General features: G+C 40.5%; 1 pseudogene; it reads right to left on the bottom strand.

The window, feature by feature from the left end:
- Window positions 1-1,378: 1,378 nt before the first annotated feature.
- On the bottom strand, window positions 1,379-3,043 carry LOC114082523 (polypyrimidine tract-binding protein 1-like; annotated as a pseudogene).
- Window positions 3,044-18,015: the final 14,972 nt, after the last annotated feature.

Raw genomic sequence — 18,015 nt, 5'->3', positions numbered from 1 at the left:
AAATCAACAAATGGGACTTACTTAAACTGAAAAGTTTTCTCTCAGCAAGAGAAACAATAAAAGAAGTAAATAGGGAGCCTACATCATGGGAACAAATTTTTACTCCTCACACTTCAGATAGAGCCCTAATATCCAGAGTATACAAAGAACTCAAAAAATTAAACAATAAGAAAACAAATAACCCAATCAACAAATGGGCCAAGGACCTGAACAGACACTTCTCAGAGGAGGACATACAATCAATCAACAAGTACATGAAAAAATGCTCACCATCTCTAGCAGTCAGAGAAATGCAAATCAAAACCACCCTAAGATACCATCTTACTCCAGTAAGATTGGCAGCCATTATGAAGTCAAACAACAACAAGTGCTGGAGAGGATGTGGGGAAAAGGGTACTCTTGTACATTGCTGGTGGGACTGCAAACTGGTGCGGCCAATCTGGAAAGCAGTATGGAGATTCCTGGGAAAGCTGGGAATGGAACCACCATTTGACCCAGCTATTGCCCTTCTTGGACTTTTCCCTGAAAACCTTAAAAGAGCGTACTACAGGGATACTGCTACATCGATGTTCATAGCAGCACAATTCACAATTGCTAGACTGTGGATCCAACCCAGATGCCCTTCAATAGATGAATGGATAAAAAAAAATGTGGCATTTATACACCATGGAGTATTACGCAGCACTAAAAAATGACAAAATCGTAGAATTTGCAGGGAAATGGATGGCACTAGAGCAGATTATGCTTAGTGAAGCTAGCCAATCCCTAAAAAAACAAATACCAAATGTCTTCTTTGATATAATGAGAGCAACTAAGAACAGAGCAGGGAGGAAGAGCAGGAAGAAAAGATTAACATTAAACAGATACATGAGGTGGGATGGAAAGGGAGAGAAAAGGGAAATTGCATGGTAATGGAGGGAGACCCTCATTGTTATACAAAATTACATATAATAGGTTGTGAGGGGAATGGGAAAATAAACAAGGAGAGATATGAATTACAGTGGATGGGGTAGAGAGAGAAGATGGGAGGGGAGGGAGGAGGGATGGTAGAGGATAGGAAAGGTAGCAGAATACAACAGTTACTAATAGGGCATTATGTAAAAATGTGGATGTGTAACCGATGTGATTCTGCAATCTATATTTGGGGTAAAATTGGGAGTTCATAACCAACTTGAATCTAATGTATGAAATATGATATATCAAGAGCTTTATAATGTTTTGAACAACCAATAAAAAAAAAAACAGGTAAACTGATTTCACTTTAAAAATAAAATAAAATAAAATCTCTGGTCTGTTAAGGTCACTTCAGCTGCTTCTTAAAGTGGCTTTTCTCTGGAATGACAGATGTGCCTCCGGAACCCGGCCGGGGGCTGGGCCCCTAGATGAAGTACTTGGAGAAGGAGACTCACAGGTGGTGGTTCTCGCCCAGGTCATGGTTGTGCAGGTCGATGAGCGCCTGCACCACCTCCTCCAGGGAGCCCATCTGGATCAGCGCCATCTTGTGGTCCTTCTGGAAGAATTTGAACCCCTTGACCACGCCCCTGTTGCTGGAGAACAGGACCTTGAGGTCTTCCTCCATGAGGAAAGGCAGGATGTTGGAGAGGTGCAGGGTGGCGGAGGGCAGGAAGATGTTCTGGAAGTTCTTGGAGCCCGGCTTCTTGAAGGGGTGCAGGGGGGAGTTGCCTTAGTCCTTGTTGAGGCCCTGGTCCTCCTGGCTCTCACGCAGCAGCTGTATGTTCTGGTGCTTGAGCAGCTAATGTGGATGGGCTTCCCGTGCAGCTTGTGCCCGTTCAGGTGGCTCATGGCCAGCTGGGACTGGCTGCCATCAGCCATCTGCCATCTGCACCAGCGCATTCTCCTTCTTGTTGAACAAGATCTTCACCCGCTGCATGTCCCCATAGACACCGAAAAGAATAAAGAGGCTTTGGGGTGTGACTCTCTCAGGGTTGAGGTTGCTGACCAGCAGGATGGGGTTCCCAGCCCCCGCCAGGCCTGGGATGGTGATTTGGCCTGCAGCAGCCATGGCAGCTACAGTTTATGGAATGGCCAATGGGGCCAGGGCTCCGTGCCTGCTAGGAACAGACAGACCAGTGCCTGGAGGAATTGCAAATGTGGGAGGGAACCCAGCTCCTGCATATGGAGATGCTGAGATTAAACCAGGTGCACGGAAGGCCATGGCCATGGTCTGGTCCATTGAGGGCTGGCTGTCCCCAGAGGGCAGGTCTGGGTGCCTGTAATCATGGCTCTTGTCCTTATTGTACTTGACATTGGGCTGGTGAGCTTGGAGAAGTCCATGCGCAGCGTGAAGCAGGCATTGTAATGTTCTGCCCGTCCAGCGACAGCTTGGCGTGCTGGGAGCTCACAGGATTGGCATACTGCAGCAACGCCTGGAAGTAGTTGTTCTTGGTGAATGTGATAATCTTTAGGACTGTGCCGAACTTGGAGAAGATCTAGTGGAGCACGTCCAGGATCACAGGGTAGAAGAAGTTCTCCACGATGATCCTGAGCACGGGTCTCTGCCCAGTCATTGCCATGCCAGCATCCACGGCAGCGGTCGAGGTGGCCAAGGCCAGGTTTCCCCACTGGACTGAGTTCACGGCCTGCAGGGGCTCCTGGCCCGCACTTGGTTTGGGGACCTGTCAGTCTTGAGCTCCTTGAGGTTGGAGAACTGAATGTAGATGGGCTGGCTGCAGCACAGGTGTCACAGAGGTGTAATAGTTGACCATGTGTTGGCCGCCTCCTGGGTGTTCATCTCAACGAAGGCCTGGTTTTTGTCCTTCAGCATCAGGAGGTTGGTGACTTTCCCAAAGGGCAACCCCAGGGAGATGACCTCGCCCTCTGTGACATCGCTGGGCAGCTTGCAGATATGGATCATGCAGGAGGGGACTCCCACACTCCTGCTGTCGCCTTGGAACTTCTTATTGTCATTTCCATTTGCTGCAGAAGCAGAGTTGCTGCTCATGATAAAGGGTCCATTAGTGACACATGTAGAGAAAAGCTCGTCAGACCGCTTAGTGCCAACTGCTATGTCTGGGACCATGCTGTCTACGGCACACAGAGCAGACCAGCAGGGGATGGAGTGGAGGCTCCGGAATTTTAGAACATTTTTATTACCTCCAAAAGAAAGCTTCAACCATTGGTAGTCATTCTTTACCTCCCTCCCACCCCTCAGACTCAAGTGACAACCATTTATCCACCAATTGTTTCTAATATTTCGATTTTTCCAGATATTTCATATAAATGGAATCATACAATATGTGGTCTTTTGGTGACTGGCTTCTTAACATGATGTTTCACCTACAGTGCAGCATGTATCAATACTTCATTTCTTTTTGTTGCCAAATAATATTCCCTTTTATGGATACACCACATTTTATTCAGCTGACAGATCCTGGGATCATATAGATATTTTTTGGCTCTCATGAATAATGACATATAAAATTCATGTGCAAGTTTCTATGTACATGTTTTATTTTCATTTCTCTTGCATATATATCTATGGGACTTATTGAGTCATATGCTATTTCCCCTTACTGGTTAAGTCTAAGTTCAAAGAAAGAATGGAACTGTTAATTCTGGCTGAGAAATTAGAGAAGACTACTTAGAAAAAGTGGTATGTGAGCTAAGTTTTGAAATAGGAGTGATAGGACTCAACCACAAAAGGGAAAATGAGATGACAGAAAGTCAGACATTTTGACGTGAATAACATTTTGACTTATATTTGCATATCATTATCCAAAGTACATGTATAAAGATACGAATTGGTGTGAATATATTTTAGATACAACAGAGATATGAAAACTGTGCTCTATAAGTGTAATACGAATTGTAATGTTTTGCACTGTCATTTTAAAAAATCAATTAAAAATGCATTTTAAAGAGTGGTATATCACTAGTAAATCTTCATCAAGACAGCATATGTTTTTATTTCTGAATGTTTCATTAGTACATTATAGTTCCACATAATAATGGGGCCCATTTTGACATAATTATATGTCATGGAATAAAATTTTCTCCACTTCAGTCCCCAGTTCTTTCCCTTTTCCTCTCCTTCTTCCTCCTCCTGTTTCCCTTCTACTATACTAGTCTTCCTTCTATTTATTTATAATTTTAAAAATTAGTTCTTTATATATAAACATAAAGGTCAAATTCACTGTGGTGTATTCACATGTACATAGCACAATTTGGTCAATTTCATTCCGTTATTCCTCTCCTTTCCCATTCCTCCTCCCTCCCCATCTATCCCCTTCTTTTGCTCCACTGATCTCCCTTCTATTTTCACAGGAGTCCTCCCACACTTTTTCCCCTTTCTTTGGTCAAACTTCATTCTATGAGAGAAAACATTCCAGATATTTCATATAAATGAAATCATACAATATGTGGTCTTTTTGTTACTGGCTTCTTAACTTTCTGAATCAGGCTTATTTACATATATATATATATATATATATATATATATATATATATATATATGTAAAATACTCATACAATTTAATATTTCACTAGATCTATACAGTTTCATGGCATTGAGTACATTCACATTTGTACAACCATCACCACCAACCATTTTCATGACATTTCCATCTTGACAAACTGAAACTTTTCACCTAAAAAAAAAAAAAAAATTCCAGGGGCTGGGCATGTGACTCAAGCAGTAAAGCACTAGCTTGGCATGCGTGAGGCGCTGGGTTTGACCCTCAGCACCACATAAAATAAAAATAAAGATGTTGTGTTCACTGAAAACTGAAAAATAAATATTAAAATATTTTTTCTCTCTCTCTCTCTCCCCCCCTCTCTTTCTCTCTCTTTATAAATCAATCAATCAATCAATCAATCAATCAATCTTCCAGTCTCTGGCAATCTCCACTCTACTCCTAGAGTACTTTTGGACTGTTTCTTTTTCTCTTAGTAAGAGAGGTCCACCATTGACTAATGGGTGGTGTCTATATTTGCAGGCCTTGCTGCACATAAATTATTGAGTATATTGGAAGGACAGGTAACAGAAAATGGGGGAAAAAGTGGTGGAGACAAAAACTAAACATATGGATCTTCTATCCATAGGATTAAGCAGCCCTGCCACAGATCTGCCTGATTATTTCACATCAAGAAATTGACCTTCCACCTGGTGCTGTGGCACATGCCTGTAATCCCACCAGCGTGAAAGGCTGAGGCAGGAGGATTGCAAGTTCAAATCCAGCCTCAGCAAAAGCAAGGGGCTAAGGAACTCAGTGATACCCTGTCTCTAAATAAAATACCAAAAAAAAAAAAAAAAAGAAGAAGAAGAAGACTGGAGATGAGACTTGGTGATTGAGTGCACCTGAGTTAAATCCCGTGTACAAAAAAAAAAAAAAAAAAAAAAAAAAAAAAAAACCCAGAAATTGACCTTCCTAAAATCCCAAATACTCAGGAAGCTGAGGCATGAGGATTGCAAGATTGAGGGCAACCTGGACAGCTTAGCAAGACCCTGTTTCAAAATCAAGTTTTTAAAAAGGGCTGGGGATACAGCTCAGAGGTAGAATGTTCCTGGGTTCCAGTCCCCATACTGGGGAGTGATAAAAAAGAAATTGATTTTTGGAGCCATTTCCATTTTGCAGATCCACCAGCAGTTTTACAGTTTCCCTGCCATCAAAGGAGGCCAGGCACATCACAGCACCACTGTATAGCTTTGAGTCCTCAGTGCCCATCCATGGTGAGTATTCTGCTGAGGGTCCTGTAGGCACCTTCCATGTTCCCCTCCTATGCCAAAAAAAAAAAAAAAAAAAAGACTGGCATTGAACTTCACATGTTTTACCATGACCTTGGATTGAAATCTAAATTTTGTAGAACCCTGAGCCCTCAGAACCCAGTTAACCTGAAGCACATTTGCTTGCACTCATGTTTCTGTCAAGAAAGCATTTCCTAGTGCAGCCTCTTTTTTTTTTTTTTTTGCTAGAGGATTATTTCATTGATTTTAAGATTTTCACATGCACATAACTTCTGCAAAATACTAATTAAAACTAGTTACATGTAGTCTTTAGAATCCTGTATTCCAATAGAAATAAAGTATATAAAATAGAGACAAAAATACTGCTTAAATCTATTAGATTTTTTTTTTATTTTATTTTTTTTATTGGTTGTTCAAAACATTACAAAGCTCTTGACATATCATATTTCATACATTAGATTCAAGTGGGTTATGAACTCCCATTTTTACCCAAAATACAGATTGCAGAATCACATCAGTTACACATCCACATTTTTACATAATGCCATATTAGTAACTGTTGTATTCTGCTACCTTTCCTATCCCCTACTATCCCCCTCCCCTCCCCTCCCATCTTCACTCTCTACCCCATCGACTGTAATTCATTTCTCTCCTTGTTTTTTTTCCCCATTCCCCTCACAACCTCTTATATGTAATTTTGTATAACAATGAGGGTCTCCTTCCATTTCCATGCAATTTCCCTTTTCTAGTGCAAACAACTTGGCAATGCCTCAGAGTTAAACATTATACTATGATGGAGTGTTGAGAGCCACAGCCAAAGGGGCCCCAGCAAACTTCCAGCTGCCAGCACCAGCTGCCAGCTGATGATTGGCTCACAGTGGCCCCAGCAGAAGGGGCTGCAGCAAACTTCCAGCTGCCAGCTGATGATGGGCTCACAGCGGCCCCAGCAAACTTCTAGCTGCCAACTGATTGGCTCCTCTGCAGTGATGCTCATTGGGTTGTTTCCCCGCCCTTTCAGACCAGGGAGCTGCTCATTGGGCGACTTTTTTTGGCTCCGCCCACACGACCCAGCCAATGGGCCTCAAGAGCAGGAGGTGTGGGGGAGGTTGAGAGGCTTGTGGGAAGCTGGTGGCGGCAGTTGGGCTCTGAAGGTTTTCCTGAAGAGCTGTGTGGTGTGGCGTGTGTGTTCTAAAAATAAAGTTCATTTATTTTGACAAGTGGCTCCCGAATTGTGCCCAGCCAGACTGCTGCAATGGAGGAACTTTCCAAAAGTGTCAAATAAAAATTAATCACTGTATAAGCCTAAGCCTACATGTCTATAGTTTACTTAATCATATTAGTTAGTAGAGTGACTGACTGAACTCATCAAAAATTGAGTATTGAAAAAAATTGTTTTTAACACCTGTGTACTTTACTTGAATATAATAACACATAAATAATTAGCTTAGCCTTATAAAAATCTGGGGCTTGGTCAAAATATTTACTCATTTTTTAAAAAATAATGGTAGAATACACATAACGTTCACCATCACAACCGTTTTTAAGTGTACAGTTCAGTGGGTTAATTACAGTCATGCAGTTGTGTGTCCAATATTCAGAACTTTTTATCTTACAAAACCAAAACTCCATTTCCATAATCATCTCCCCATTCCACTATTCATTCCATGACCACCACCAATCTAATTTTCTGTCTCTATGATTCTGACTACTCTGGGACAGATTAACTAAGTTAAGTAGAATTATACAGTATTTGTCCTTAGTTCACATAGCATCGTATCCTTAAATTTCATAAATGTTGTATCAGAATTCCCTTCCTATTTAAGAATGAATACTATTCTACTCTTTGTGTGTATGTCAAATTTTGTTTATTCATTCAACCTTTGATGGACACTTAAAATGCTTACACCTTTTGGCTACTGCCAATAATGCTATGAGCATGGTTGTCCAAATACCTGTTTGGCTTTTGTTATCAATTCTTTTGGGTACTTAAACCCCAAAGTGGAATTGTTTATTAAGGTTTTTCAGCAACTGCCATACTGTTTTCCATAGTGGCTGTACTATTTTACATTACCCCACCAACAACACAAGAAGGTTCCTATTTTTCCATTCCGTTGTCAAAACTTGTTATTATCATTATTTTTTAATAGTAGCCAATCCTAATGGGAGTGAGGTGGTTCCTATTTTAGTTTGATTTTCATTTCCCTAATGATAAGTGATGCCGTACATCTTGGCTTATTGGTCATTTGTGCAACTTCTTTGGAGAAGTCCTTTGCCCATTTTTAATCAAGTTTTATTGTTGTTGAGTTGAAGGAGTTCTTTATTCACTTTGTATTTAAAACAATATATATTTATTTTTTAGTTCTAGTTGGACACATATGTTTATTTTACTAATTTATTTTTATGTGGTGCAGGGCCTCACACGTGCTAGGGAAGCATTCTACCACTGAGTCACAACCCAAGCCCATTACTTTGGGTATTTTTAAAAAATATTTTTAGTTGTAGTTGGACATAATACCCTTATTTTATTTATTTTTCTATGTGGTGCTGGAAATTGAACCCAGTACCTCACACATGCTAGGCAAGTGCCCTACCACTGAGCCACAAATCCAGCCCAACTCTGGATATTAAACCCTTATGGAATATGTGATTTGTAAATATTTTCTTCCCTCCTATAAGTTGCTATTTCACTATCATATAAACATGTTTTAATATAAATAAAACTCTTGGGTTTTTTTTACAAACTTTACTATCCTCATCACACTTAAAGGTCTTAAAATATTATACTTTTCTAGCTTGTACTTTTCCCCCACCCAGTTCTAGGTACAATGTTACAGCAGTCTTTTTGAGCTGTGTGATAATTTTAGACTTAGACCCCTGGGTAAGAAATCCAAACTTTTTCTCTGTTATGGAACGTGGAAGCCACATAAGATAGTAAAAAGTCTTGGACCAGTAGGGAGAAATCCCAAAATTTAGACCTGCTCTATCACTTATTACTGTGTAATCCTTGGGTAAGTCATTTAACTTTTTTGACCTTAAGTTACCTATTTACAAAGCAGAATACTAATGACTGGCCTCCTGTGGACCATTCACCTTTCCCATGTGGTTCAGCACTCATGTTCTCTGGTATTTAATCCAGTGAATTGAAAACATATCCACATAAAACCCTAACTATACATGTTTATAGCATCTTTATTCATAACTTCCCAAACTTGGAAGCAATCAAGATGTTCTGATGAAAACAAATGAATTGAATTCTAGATAACAGAATATTATTAAGCACTAAAAAAATAGTTAGGAAGCCATGAAAAGACATGGAGGAAGCTTAGATGCATATTACTAAGTGAAAGACACCAATGTGAAAGGGCTCCATACTGTTCGATTCTAACTACATAATATTCTGAAAAAAAAGCAAAATTATGGAGAAAGTAAAAAGATTAGTGGTTGGGGAGACAGGGAAAATAGGAAACCTACAGAGGATTTTTTAGGTGGTGAAATTATTCACTATTATAATACAATGATGGATACATGTCATTATACATTTGTCAAGACTCATACAATACCTAACACCAAGATTGATCCTTAATGGAAACTACGCAATTTAGGGAACAATGAGGTGTCAGTGTGGATTGCTGAATGTAACAAGTATGCCACTGTAACAAACGCAGGATGACCATGGTGGGGAAGGCTCTTTGAGTAGGAGCACAGGAGGTATATGGAAACTATGTACTTGCTTTTAAAATAAAGTTGATTTTAAAAAATGGGGAGAAGTAACACCCTCAGAGAATTTAGTAAAGGAAATAAAGAAATGGGAGGTAAAAGTAGAGAATATGGTTCATGAAACCAAAATACTCAAGGTTCAAGAAATAGGTAATGATAGAGTTCTGAGCAGAGCACAAAGGTACAAATGAGAAAATATTGATTAGTTATGTCAACTGGAGATGAGTGATGATATTAGCAAAAAAAAAATTGAGTCAAATGGTACAGCAGGACTCAGAGTAAGAGTTAAAAGGGAGAAAAGGAATGCTTAAGAGAGGAATTATAGATTATTTTTTCATGAAATTTAGATCAGAATTGCATAGCAAAACAAGGAGAAGGAAATAAGATGTGGATTGGGTCAAAGATATAGGGATGGCAGGGAATAGTAGGAATACTATTTTTCTGAAATGAGAGCTAATAGGCAGATGGTGATGAGGATTGAGTCCCTAAGTAGAGGGGTGAGAGAGGCGCCTTGTATCTCTGGGACCTTTGATATAAACTATTTCATGTCCATATTGGACATCCTCAGGCCTCTCAGTTCTACCTATGTATTTCATCCCCACAATCCACAGGAGAAGATGAAAATGGAAGTCCTGGTCAATTATTCTCTTTCAGTTCCCAATCTGCTCTGTATTTTCTCACTCTTTGTTTTGGATTTTTAAAAAATTTCCCTGGCCTGGTTGCCATCCATATGCAATTTGGATCCCATAATTAATTGCTTACATTTCTTTCAACAGTCTTAATCCCTTGCCTTTTGACCCTTCCATCTAACTATCAACTTCTAAACCTGAATCAATCCTACCATCCATTTTCTCCTACACCTAACCTCACTCTGATTCATTCTCTTGTTGCAAATTTCTTTCCCCTCATTCTGTCACACCACCTTAAACCTTTGTTTCAGGATTCAACAAACCCTCACATTCTCAGTCTTTTCACTAACCCTCCACTTACTGCCTAACTGAAACCTGGCTACCTTAAGAGGATACCACTGGAATTATGCCCCTGCTGGTAGGAGGTTAATTCTCCACCTCCATCTTCCACAGGTCCAGAGGCAGCACTAGCCCTTTGTAGCACCCTGTCATTTGCAGGTTGTCACCCTTCTACTTTCAAACTTAAGACTCAAAATGTGAAGGTACAATATGTCTGGTTATGTCATGCTCTTCTCCTAGTTGATACTACAGTTGAAATATCTGTTTTGCAATCTCTCTCTTCACCCCAACACCTGCAATCATACTAGCTACCTTAACACTAGACAAATAACCTAACACCCTAGGCTCAGCGTACTTTGCCCTAACCAAGCCTTCATGCCATTTCAGCAACACCCACACCCTTGACCTTGCCCACTCTACACTGCTTTGCTGAAGGAAACTCAGGCTTTAATATCCCACTCTTGAATCCCTACCCCTCCTCCAGCTTAATCAAGCATCATAGCATTACTGCTTAAATACACACCTTCTTTGAAATCACTGAGGCCTCATCTTCCAAACATTCTATACTTTCCAGATATATCTTCCTGGCCTGGTTTCCTTCCTTATGCAATTTGGATCCCATAATTGATTGCTTAAATTTCTTTCAACACTCTTAATCCCTTGCCTTTTGACCTTTCCATCTAGCTATCAACTTCTAAACCTGAATCAATCCTACCATCCATTTTCTCCTACTCCTAACCTATGAGCATTGCTGAAGGAAACTGTACAAATGTGCATGCTACTCTTACTAAAATTCATATTTTAAAATTTCAGTGGGGCCTTTTGGACTTGCCTTTGTTCTCCTTCCCATTCCATCACTTGTAGAAGCTTTTCTGATATTTTATCATACCTTCAACTACCTTTCTTGATTGCTGAGAAAGCTAAGGCAGTCTGTCAAATGAGAATTCCCTTAAATTTCAGCCTAAAGCCAACCTATCACTCTGTTTAAGTCACTCTTCTGTTTTTGACTCCCTAAATACAGTATGCACACAAGTCTAGAGTCTTTGAAATAACCACTTCCTCTCCCTATCTTTCTGTGGCATCAGTAAAATACCACTATCTTCACTGTGCCCTCAACACACCATGTTGTTCATGCTATGTATGCTCTTCCTTCTGCCACTCTATTTCTTCCTCCAGTCAGACTTAAAAAAAAATCTTTGCTAAAGAAATCTCTTCTAGATATAGTAGAGGGAACTGGGACCAAACACGGAGCAGGCCCAGCGGCCTGCTGAGGGGCAGAGCCGCCCCCCACCCCCCTCGCCTGCCAGGTAGGGGAAGGGTGACCACCGACAGAAAAGGCCCAGTGGCCCGCGGCGGGACAGAGCTTCCAATCACTCCTGCAAGGTAGGCGGGCCTGCGACCCACCGGCAGAAGAGGAGCAGCCGACTGCTGAGAGGCTGATCCGCCCCCTCCCCCTGCGCTGGCATAGTAGAGGGAACTGGGACCAAACACAGAGCAGGCCCAGCGGCCTGCTGAGGGGCAGAGCCGCCCCCCACCCCCCGCGCCTGCCAGGTAGGGGAACTGTGACCACCGACAGAAAAGGCCCAGTGGCCCGCGGCGGGACAGAGATTCCAATCACTCCTGCAAGGTAGGCGGGCCTGTGACCCACTGGCAGAAGAGGAGCAGCGGCCTGCTGAGAGGCAGAGCCGCCCACTCCCCCCCGCGCCTGCAAGGTAGTCGGAACTGAGACCACCATCAGAACAGGTCAGACCTGCAACCGAGAGACAGAACAGGCCCAGTGGCCTGAGGAAGGGTAGAGCTGCCCCCCCCCACGCCTGCAAAGTAGGCGGACCTGCGACCCACTGGCACTACAGCCCCAGAGGCATGCAGAGGGGCAGTGCCGCTGCCTGCGCCTGCAAAGTAGGCAGAACTGCGACCACCGACAGAACAAGCCTAGCGGCCCGCAGAGGGACAGAGCCGCCGCCCACGCCTGCAAGGTCGGCGGACCTGCTACCGACTGGCAGAGCAGGCCCAGCGGCCTGCCGGCGTGGTAGGCACATTGCCCCAATTGGAGGAGGGGCAGAGCCGCCGCCCGCGCCTGCGAGGGAGACTTTGCAACTATACAAGACCAATATAAATATATAGGGGGAAAATTCAATAGCACAACAGTTTCACCAAGAAGAAAGGAACGCGAACAGTATGAAGAGACAAGGAAAGAAAGGACCACAAGCATTGCAGGTCAACTCAACGTTAGAAGAGGTAATAGCTGCAGCTGATGGAATGTCAGATAAAGAATTCAGGATATACATGCTTCAGATGATCTGGAGTCTCAAGGAAGACATCAGACAGCAAAATCAGACAATGAAAGATCACTTCAACAATGAATTACATAAACAAATCCAAGAAGCAAAAGATCAACTATATAGGGAAATAGAGGTTATAAAAAACAAACAAACAGAAATCCTAGAAATGCAGGAAGCAATAAGCCAACTTAAAAACTCAATTGAGAATACTACCAGCAGAGTAGAACACTTAGAAGACAGAACATCAGACAATGAAGATAAAGTATTTCAACTTGAAAAGAACATAGACAGCTCAGCAAGACTGTTAAGAAACCATGAGCAGAACATCCAAGAAATATGGGATAACATCAAGAGACCAAATTTAAGAGTCATTGGGATACAGGAAGGAACAGAGTTTCAAACCAAAGGAATGAGCAATCTATTCAATGAAATAATACGAGAAAACTTCCCAGACTTGAAGAATGAGACAGAACCCCAAATCCTAGAAGCCTACAGGACGCCGAATGTGCAAAATCATAAGAGACCCACACCTAGACACATTATAATGAAGATGCCCAACATACAGAATAAGGAGAGAATTTTAAAAGCTACAAGAGAAAGGAAGCAGATCACATTTAGGGGTAAGCCAATCAGGATAACAGCTGATCTTTCAACACAGACTCTGAAAGCTAGAAGATCCTGGAATAACATATTTCAAACACTGAAAGAAAATGGGTTCCAACCAAGAATTGTTTATCCAGCGAAATTAAGCTTCAGGATGGAAGATGAAATTAAAACCTTCCACGATAAACAAAAGTTAAAAGAATTTGCAGCTCGAAAACCATCTCTTCAAAACATCCTTGGCAAAACATTACAGGAAGAGGAAATGGAAAATAACAATGAAAACCAACAGTGGGAGGTAGGACAGTAAAGGGGGGAAAATAATCAAAGAGGAAAACAAACCATGTTTAGTAACATAAATAAACAAATATGGCTGGAAGAACAACCCATATCTCAATAATAACCCTAAATGTTAATGGCTTAAACTCACCAATCAAGAGACACAGGCTAGTAGAATGGATCACAAAACAAGACCCAACAATATGCTGCCTACAGGAGACACATTTGATAGGAAAAGACATACATAGGCTGAAGGTGAAAGGTTGGGAAAAATCATATCACTCATATGGACTTCGGAAACAAGCAGGAGTATCCATACTCATATCAAATAAAATAGATTTTAAGCCAAAGTTAATCAAAAGGGATAAAGAGGGACACTACATACTGCTCAAGGGAACCATACACCAACAAGACATAACAATCATAAATATATATGCCCCAAACAATGGTGCAGCTATGTTCATCAAACAAACTCTTCTCAAGTTCAAGAGTCTAATAGACCAAAATACAATAATCATGGGAGACTTCAACACACCTCTATCACCACTGGACAGATCTTCCAAACAAAAGTTGAATAAGGAAACTATAGAACTCAATAACACAATTAATAACCTAGACTTAATTGACATATATAGAATATACCACCCAACATCAAGCAGTTACACTTTTTTCTCAGCAGCACATGGATCCTTCTCAAAAATAGATCATATATTATGTCACAGGGAAACTCTTAGACAATACAAAGGAGTAGAGATAATACCATGCATCCTATCTGATCATAATGGAATGGAACTGAAAATCAACGATAAAAGAAGGAAGGAAAAAGAATACATCACTTGGAGAATGAACAATAGGTTACTGAATGATCAATGGGTTATAGAAGACATCAAGGAGGAAATTAAAAAAATTCTTAGAGATTAATGAAAACACAGACACAACATATCGGAATCTATGGGACACATTGAAAGCAGTTCTAAGAGGAAAATTCATTGCTTGGAGTTCATTCCTTAAAAAAAGAAAAAACCAACAAATAAATGATCTCATACTTCATCTCAAAATCCTAGAAAAAGAAGAGCAAAACAACAGCAAAAGAAGTAGAAGGCAAGAAATAATTAAAATCAGAGCTGAAATTAATGAAATCGAAACAAAAGAAACAATTGAAAAAATTGACAAAACTAAAAGTTGGTTCTTTGAAAAAATAAACAAAATCGACAGACCCTTAGCCATGCTAGCGAAGAGAAGAAGAGAGAGAACTCAAATCACTAACATACGGGATGAAAGAGGCAATATCACAACAGACGCTTCAGAAATACAGAAGATAATCAAAAATTATTTTGAATCCTTATACTCCAATAAATTAGAAGATAGTGAAGGCATAGATAAATTTCTTAAGTCATATGATCTGCCCAGATTGAGTCAGGAGGATATAGACAACCTAAACAGACCAATATCAATTGAGGAAATAGAAGAAACCATCAAAAGAGTACCAACTAAGAAAAGCCCAGGACCGGATGGGTATACAGCAGAGTTTTACAAAACCTTTAAAGAGGAACTAATGCCAATACTTTTCAAGCTACTTCGGGAAATAGAAAAAGAGGGAGAACTTCCAAATTCATTCTACGAGGCCAACATCACCCTGATACCTAAACCAGACAAAGACACTTCAAAGAAAGAAAACTACAGACCAATATCTCTAATGAACCTAGATGCAAAAATCCTCAATAAAATTCTGGCGAATCGGATACAAAAACATATCAAAAAAATTGTGCACCATGATCAAGTAGGATTCATCCCTGGGATGCAAGGCTGGTTCAATATACGGAAATCAATAAATGTTATTCACCACATCAATAGACTTAAAAATAAGAACCATATGATCATCTTGATAGATGCAGAAAAAGCATTCGACAAAGTACAGCATCCCTTTATGTTCAAAACTCTAGAAAAACTAGGGATAACAGGAACATACCTCAATATTGTAAAAGCAATCTATGCTAAGCCTCAGGCTAGCATCATTCTGAATGGAGAAAAATCGAAGGCATTCCCTCTAAAATCTGGAACAAGACAGGGATGCCCTCTCTCACCACTTCTGTTCAACATAGTTCTCGAAACACTGGCCAGAGCAATTAGACAGACGAAAGAAATTAAAGGCATAAAAATAGGAAAAGAAGAACTTAAATTATCACTATTTGCAGATGATATGATTCTATACCTAGCAGACCCAAAAGGCTCTACAAAGAAACTATTAGAGCTAATAAATGAATTCAGCAAAGTGGCAGGATATAAAATCAACACGCATAAATCAAAGGCATTCCTGTATATCAGCGACAAATCCTCTGAAATGGAAATGAGGACAACCACTCCATTCACAACATCTTCAAAAAAAATAAAATACTTGGGAATCAACCTAACAAAAGAGGTGAAAGACTTATACAATGAAAACTACAGAACCCTAAAGAGAGAAATAGAAGATCTTAGAAGATGGAAAAATATACCCTGTTCATGGATAGGCAGAACTAACATCATCAAAATGGCGATATTACCAAAAGTTCTCTATAGGTTTAATGCAATGCCAATCAAAATCCCAACGGCATTTCTTGTAGAAATAGAGAAAGCAATCATGAAATTCATATGGAAAAATAAAAGACCCAGAATAGCAAAAACAATGCTAAGCAGGAAATGTGAATCAGGTGGTATAGCGATACCAGACTTCAAACTATATTACAGAGCAATAGTAACAAAAACAGCATGGTACTGGTACCAAAACAGGCGGGTGGACCAATGGTACAGAATAGAGGACACAGAAACCAATCCACAAAACTACAACTATCTTATATTTGATAAAGGGTCTAAAAGCATGCAATGGAGGAAGGATAGCATCTTCAACAAATGGTGCTGGGAAAACTGGAAATCCATATGCAACAAAATGAAACTGAATCCCTTTCTCTCGCCATGCACAAAAGTGAATTCAAAATGGATCAAGGAGCTTGATATCAAATCAGAGACACGCCGTCTGATAGAAGAAAAAGTTGGCTACGATCTACATATGGTGGGGTCGGGCTCCAAATTCCTCAATAGGACACCCATAGCACAAAAGTTAATAACTAGAATCAACAAATGGGACTTACTCAAACTAAAAAGTTTTTTCTCAACAAAAGATACAATAAGAGAGGTAAATAGAGAGCCTACATCCTGGGAACAAATCTTTACTCCTCACACTTCAGATAGAGCCCTAATATCCAGAGTATACAAAGAACTCAAAAATTAGACAATAAGAGAACAAACAACCCAATCAACAAATGGGCCAAGGACCTGAACAGACACTTCTCAGAGGAGGACATACAATCAATCAACAAGTACATGAAAAAATGCTCACCATCTCTAGCAGTCAGAGAAATGCAAATCAAAACCACCCTAAGATACCATCTCACTCCAGTTAGATTGGCAGCCATTATGAAGTCAAACAACAAGTGCTGGCGAGGATGTGGGGAAAAGTGTACACTTGTACGTTGCTGGTGGGACTGCAAATTGGTGCAGCCAATTTGGAAAGCAGTATGGAGATTTCTTGGAAATCTGGGAATGGAGCCACCATTTGACCCAGCTATTCCCCTTCTGGGTCTATTCCCTAAAGACCTAAAAAGAGCATGCTACAGGGACACTGCTACATCGATGTTCATAGCAGCACAATTCACAATAGCTAGACTGTGGAACCAACCTAGATGCCCTTCAATGGATGAATGGATAAAAAAAATGTGGCATTTATACACAATGGAGTATTACTCTGCATTAAAAAATGACAAAATCATAGAATTTACAGGGAAATGGATGGCATTAGAGCAGATTATGCTAAGTGAAGCTAGCCAATCCCTAAAAAACAAATGCCAAATGTCTTCTTTGATATAAGGAGAGTAACAAAGAACAGAGTAGGGTCGAAGAGCATGAGAAGAAGATTAACATTAAACAGGGATGAGAGGTGGGAGGGAAAGGGAGAGAGAAGGGAAAAAGCATGGAAACGGAAGGAGACCCTCAGAGTTATACAAAAGTACATACAAGAGGAAGTGAGGGGAAGGGGAAAAATAATACAAGGGGGACAAACGAATGTCAGTAGAGGGGGCAGAGAGAGAAGAGGGGAGGGGAGGGGAGGGGAGGGGTGATAGTAGAGGATAGGAAAGGCAGCAGAATACAACAGACACTAGTATGGCAATATGTAAATCAATGGATGTGTAACTGATGTGATTCTGCAATCTGTATATGGGGTAAAAATGGGAGCTCATAACCCACTTGAATCAAATTGTGAAATATGATATATCAAGAACTATGTAATGTTTTGAACAGCCAACAATAAAAAATTAAAAAAAAAAAAAAAAAAAAAAAGAAATCTCTTCTATGTCTCCTAACTCCCCTCCACAAAAAAGGGAAAAAGTAGTTAAATACTTCTTACTTTCCTCCTCCTCCTCCTCCTCCT

This window comes from Marmota flaviventris, chromosome 10 (assembly GCF_047511675.1).
Source record: "Marmota flaviventris isolate mMarFla1 chromosome 10, mMarFla1.hap1, whole genome shotgun sequence".
Lineage (NCBI taxonomy): Eukaryota > Metazoa > Chordata > Mammalia > Rodentia > Sciuridae > Marmota > Marmota flaviventris.
The sequence above is the reverse complement of the archived record's forward strand: the minus strand, read 5'-3'. Positions and strand labels throughout refer to the sequence as shown.